We start from the raw sequence: 6,567 nt of genomic DNA, 5'->3' as shown, positions 1-6,567 counted from the left end.
GATTTATAAATAATTGAAGTTGTTTAGTTTATTATTTATATATAATAACTCTATGGTAAAAGATTATTTATAAATCAGAAGGTACCTAAAATAATTATTTACGTATCAACGGACAAGTTCTTGTGTCTTATTTATAAACAAATTTTGTGGCGTTTCCAATTATTTATAAATAAGGGGAAAATGGCATAAATTCGGTCTAAATAATAAATTTACAAACGGCGCCCCATAAAAGGATACCCCCTATTCCCTCCCCGTTTACACCTGCTATGCAGGATGTATACATGGCTTATCATTATAAAAATAACAAAAATATCATTACAGCCGTAAAATAATGTTTTCATTGACACGGCTGCAAAGGTAACAGAAAAGAAATACCACAATGTACAGCAAACACAAATTAATTTTTATTCCTAAAACATTCCAAAGCAAACAGAGGATGGTAATATTATCTAAAAAAAAGCTGGAAACACATCCATATCTACGAAGAGGAAAACAAAAGGAGCAATGTCAATAACAGGCCAAAATACTCAATACTTCTCATGAACACTACTATTAAGCTGCATTTAGCCAAGTCTTGCCATCACCTCGAGTATTCGTTTTTTTTTTCAATAAAAGGTCATTTACAATGCGAAACAGCATCTCGGTAATCGATCAACAGATTATTACAAACAATTCCTGCTCTAGCCAGGGCCAGAACCTAAGGATTAATTCACCATGCATATGGAATGTAATTCATTTTTATCTTGTTCAGTGTCAACTAAACTGCAATATTAATTCTCAATACTGATGTTCATTCAGCTCCATCTTGCTCATTTCAGAACTAAGATAGTAATTCTCCACATTAATTGTCATTCAGTTTTATCTTGCCCAGTGTCAGAACTTAAATAGTAAATCTCCATACTGAATGTCGTTCAGTTTTATCTTGTCCGTTGGCAGAACTGATATTGCAATTCTCCATACTGATTACTGTTCAGTTTTATCTTGTCCAGTGTCAGAACTGATATTGTTGTAATTCTCCATAATGATTGTCGTTCAGTTTTATCTTGTCCATTGTCAGAACTAATATTGTTGTAATTCTCCATACTGATTGTCGTTCAGTTCTATGTTGTCCAGAGTCAAAATTAATATTGCAATATTCCATACTGATTGTCCTTCAGTTTTATCTTGGTCAGTGTCAAAAATGATATTGTTGTAATTCTCCCTTCTCATTCTCATTCATTTCTATCTTGTCCACTGTCAGAATTGTTATTGCAATTCTCCATACTGATTGTCGTTGAGTTTTAACTTGTCCAGTGTCAAAACTGATATCATTGCAATTCTGCATACTGATTGTCGTTCAGTTTTATCTTGTCCATTTTCAGAACTGTTATTGTTGTAATTCTCCATACCGATTGTCATTCATTTCTATCTTGTCCAGTGTCAGAACTGATATTGTTGTAATTTTCCATGTTGATTGTCGTTCAGTTTTATCTTGCCCATTTTCAGAACTAATGTGGTTGTAACTCTCCACCCTGACTGCTGTTCAGTTTTATCTTGTTTAGTGTCAGAACTGATATTATAATTCTACACACTGACTGCCCTTCAGTTTGATCTTTTTCAGTGCCACAACTGATATTGTTGTAATTCTCATTACGAATTGTCATTCAGTTTTATTTTTTGCAGTGTCAGATCTGAAAATGTTGTAATTTACCATGCTGATTGTCACTTCTTATCTTGTCTACTGTCAGAACTGATAATGATGTAATTTTCCACACTGACTGCCGTTCAGTTTTATCTTGTTCAGTGTCAGAACTGGTATTGTTTAATTCTCCAAACTGACTGTCATTCAGTTTTATCTTTTGCAGTGTTAGAACTGATGTGGTTGTAATGATCTATACTGACCACCGCTCAGTTTTATCGTGTCCGTTGTCAGAACTGATATTGTTGTAATTCTCCACACCGACTGCCATTCAGTCTTATCTTGTCCATTGTCAGAACTATTGATGTAATTCTCCATTTTACCTGTCGTTCAGTTTTATCTTGTCCAGAGTCAAAATTGATATTGTTGTAATTCTCCCTACGGTTGTCGTTCAGTTTTATCTTGTCCTGTGTCAGAACTGATATTGTTGTAATTCTCCATACTGATACTGGTTAAGTTTTATTTTGTCCAGTGTCAGAACTGATATTGTTGTAATTCTCCTTACAGATTATCTTGTCCAGTGTCCAAACTGATATTGTTTTAATTCTCCACACTGACTCTCATTTAGTTTTATCTTGTCCAGAGTCAAAATTGATATTGTTGTAATTCTCCCTACGGTTGTCGTTCAGTTTTATCTTGTCCTGTGTCAGAACTGATATTGTTGTAATTCTCCATACTGATACTGGTTAAGTTTTATTTTGTCCAGTGTCAGAACTGATATTGTTGTCATTCTCCTTACAGATTATCTTGTCCAGTGTCCAAACTGATATTGTTGTAATTCTCCACACTGATTGTTGTTCTGTTCTGTCTTGTCCAGTGTCAGAATTAATATTGCAATTTTCCATACTCATCCTTCATTTCTATCTTGTCTATTGTCAGAACTGATAATGTTGTAATTCTTCATACTGATTGTCATTCAGGTCTATGTTGTCGAGAGTCAGAATTAATATTGCAATTCTTTATACTGATTGCCCTTTGTTTTTATCTTGTCCAGTGTCAGAACTGATATTGTTGTAATTCTCCCTACTGATTCTCATTCATTTTTATCTTGTTCAGTGTCAGAGTTGATATTGCAATTTTCCATACTAATTGTCCTTTAGTTTTGTCTTGTCCAGAGTGAGAACTGATATTGTTGTAATTCTCCATACTGATTGTGTTGTTCAGTTTTATCTTGTCCATTGTCAGAACTCATATTGTTGTAATTCTCCATACCAATAGTCATTCATTTTTTATCCAGTGTCAGAACTGATATTGTCCGGTGTGAGAACTGATGTTGTTGTAATTCTCCATGTTGATTGTCATTCAGTTTTATGTTGTCCAGTGTCAGAACTGATAATGTTGTACTTCTCCACACTGACTGCCATTCAGTTTTATCTTGTCTGTGTTCAGAAGAATTGTTGTAATTCTTCATACTGATTGTCCTCCAGTTTTATCTTGTCAAGTGTGAGAATAAATATTGCAATTCTCCATACAGGTTGTCGTTCAGTTTTATCTTGTCCAGTATCAGAACTAATATCGTTGAATTCACCATCCAAATTGTCATTCAATTTTATCTCGTCCAGTGTCAGAACTGAGATTGTTGTAATTCTCTCTACTTAGTGCCATTCAGTTTTGTGTTGTCCAGTCTCAGAACTGATAATGTTGTACTTCTCCACACTGACTGCCGTTCAGTTTTATCTTGTCCGTTGTCAAAAGAATTGTTGTAATTCTTCATGCTGATTGTCGCTCAGTTTTATCTTGTTAAGTGTGAGAATAAATATTGCAATTCTCCATACAGATTGTCATTTAGTTTTATCTCGTCCAGTGTCAGAACCGATATTGGAATTCTCTATACTGATTGTCCTTCATTTTTATCTTGTCCAGTGTCATAACTGATATTTTTGTAATTCTCCTCACTGACTGCCATTCAGTCTTACCTTGTTCCTTGGTTAATCATTTTAACCTTAGTTGGAAGTAGATTTTTAATCCTAGTTCTAGTTTAAAACCTTAGTTTTAGTCTCACGTTTTTATTTTTTATTACTTCTGTATTTTAGACATTAATTTTAATGTATATTTTAGACTTGTATTTTTTAGAGGACCCTCCTGGAAACCACCTTTAGGTGATTGGAGGCCTCCTTTTAAAATATCAGTTTATTATTATTTTTTTATTATTATCATTAAATCCTCAGTAGTTACAAGACATCGTATTGATCACAGTTTCAGGAATATTAATAACATATCCAAATTAGGGAACTCTTTCCTCAATACCAGTGCTTTCCTTATCACCACAAATGTTCCCAAAGTAAGATTTGCAATGCTGTCAGATAAATGTCACATAGCAGATAGCAGTGGCTTCATTCATTTCTACCCTTTCATTAAACTTAAAATTTTCAACAGATTTTCCTTCTTTATTAAGGAAAAAACAAAGTTGAGATAACAGTGACCCAAAATGTTCTCCAGCTTTTACAGGTATTAAACCAGTCGTGCTGAATATTTTCCTTGACTCTTCTTCAAAATGCCAATTTTCCCTAAATTAACAAAAAATTCATTGACCTTAGAAGAATTTTTTCCTGACCATTTCCTGACCTGGTGTGGCACCCCTGTTTTAACTATTACACAGAAAGCTAAACCATAAAATTTATCGAGAAATGAGGCTCCCAACCATCACCCAATTCACAGATTCTGACATCAGACTTATTACCTTAGAAAAACCACTTCACTAACAACTGGTTCAAGTTCAGCAGTAACTTTCCTTGAAACCCTCAACAACTACCATCCCTCTATCAAATTCACCATAGAAGTGGACACCAATACAGTTGACTCTTGTTATAGTGCACATCCTTGAGATCGTCATTTGTTGCCGTTATAGCAGGGCTGCCTGCAGTAGAGGGGTGAGATGAAAATGACTCAATACAAGTCATATAAACCCACATGCAGTGCACATACTGCTTTGTGCTTTTAAGCAAAAAATTGTAATATATGTAGTATAGGTCAAAATAGTGTACAAACTACCAGTAGTAAACACTCCAAGACAACAGAACAATGACAAATCACTCAATACATTCAAGGTGTCCCTCGTAATGATTGAGAAACATTAAAAGAATCAGTGTGGGATCATATGAAGTGTTCACAATTTTGCAATAGGGATAGGATAATAGCCATAAATCAATGGCTGCTCCATCATTCAACTCTCTGCCAGACAGTGTCAGAAAATTGACAGATTAATTTTCATTCATTAATGCCATAAGACACCGTCTGTTTCACAAAGTGATTAAGATTTATTATTAAGATTTAATAATAAATGCTATTTTTATTCTAACACTTAGTAGTTTGTAGTCCATTGTATTAGTTTTAATATTAGCTTTAATGTTTCAGTTTTAATATCCTATTATATTTTTTTTCTGAGATTTTTACAGTTGGTGTGATATCACAGGATTTTTACCGACTTAACTAAGTGCAGATGTAGTTATATTCTATTTTGCCAATTTTGACATCTAAATTATGGTTTTTCATATATAGCCTCTATCAGTAACATCAGGCTGTCCATAATAGCAGGGGGTCTGCAAGGCAAGAGTTGTCTGTAGTGTGCTACCAGTTATTGCAAAAGAAAGGCTGCAAACTAGAAAGGAAAGATCTCTCGCCTTATTGTAAAAGCCTTGCCAACTTATTACCACTAAGGCAATGGATCAACACCGTATGCTACACAAAATGACAGCAGCTGCCAACAACTTTTCTCTTAAAAACATGAAAGATGACTGATTGATACTTTCAGCAGGGCTCCACTTTCAGGAAAAAACCTTGGGGCCAGCTGGCCCCTTAGTTTTCATATTAATTTTAGTCACCAGCAAAAGTATTTCAGTCAGCAAAAAGCATGGAAAGGTAGTTGCCAGTGAAAAAATTGGGTTGCATTGGTGACCCCAGCAGTCACAACGTTGAGCTCTGATCATCTTACAAGCACCAATCCTCGCCCACGCCGAAATCTGGGGAAGTTCTCTCTCTGATGTTGCTGAGGAAGGAAGGTTGCAAGAGCTAATCAGAGAAACTTCTCCAAGCTAAATGCACTGCCACATGGCCAGGGCAAAGGCCACAAAAAGACTGCAAGTCAGATGAAAATGATGACCAGTCTTCACAATGCCCTGTACCCTACAGGGCATGATGAGTCCATTGTTGCTAAGACATGTTTTCTTTGTTTCTTCTTTTAGTCTTCGACCACAATTTGGATGCATTTTGTGTTTAAAAAAAATCAGTTCATAGGCCATCATCCTGTTCAATATAACTAAACAAAATCCAGTAACAAAATTAATTAAGGACCATGGCACAGGTGTAGCTTATTCATCTTTTTTATTTAAGTTTGCAATAAATTATTTTCATTTGCATGAAAATAATTGAGTGATGTTTCTTCTATGCACCTTTCATTATTATATACCAGTAATTTGTCATCATATCATTATTGTGGAAATTATTTCATTTCATTTTAATTGTTATGTGTACCGGTTTGTACCAACTGATTCCTATAAATGGCTTGTTCTTTTCAGGGTGTTTTCACGAAAGCTGTGAAACAAACTATTTCTTGATGAATATAACATAATATTGTCTACTGCATACAATATTTCATAAAGGCAACTATTTCAGTTTAATTATTACTTTAGCATATTTAGCTTTGTATCATCTCATTACACCAGGATCTCTCATTGCCAACAACAATTGTAATCTATTGGCAGTGTTTAAAACAGCTATTTCATCTACCAAAGGCAGCCCTAAAAGCTGATTACTGAATAACATTCCCTAACAGTCCCTGGTGCAGTTGCAATTTTAAGATCCACTGGACAACGTTTTATGTCCAAAGTCAAGCTGGCTTCACCTCTTGACTGCAAGAGAGGAATTATGCACACATTAGTGCAACAGACCTT

General features: G+C 34.7%; 1 long non-coding RNA gene across 1 annotated transcript; it reads right to left on the bottom strand.

The window, feature by feature from the left end:
- Window positions 1-382: 382 nt before the first annotated feature.
- Window positions 383-4,719, bottom strand: LOC149095543 (uncharacterized). Its single transcript, XR_016204846.1, has 2 exons — window positions 4,359-4,719; window positions 383-478 (listed from the first exon to the last, which is right to left on the bottom strand). It is a non-coding gene; the product is annotated as an uncharacterized LOC149095543 (long non-coding RNA).
- Between the last annotated feature and the right edge of the window lie 1,848 nt (window positions 4,720-6,567).

The sequence above is a fragment of the Orbicella faveolata genome, unplaced genomic scaffold (assembly GCF_042242905.1).
Source record: "Orbicella faveolata isolate gen_17 unplaced genomic scaffold, um_ofav_v1 contig_50, whole genome shotgun sequence".
NCBI lineage: Eukaryota > Metazoa > Cnidaria > Anthozoa > Scleractinia > Merulinidae > Orbicella > Orbicella faveolata.
The sequence above is the reverse complement of the archived record's forward strand: the minus strand, read 5'-3'. Positions and strand labels throughout refer to the sequence as shown.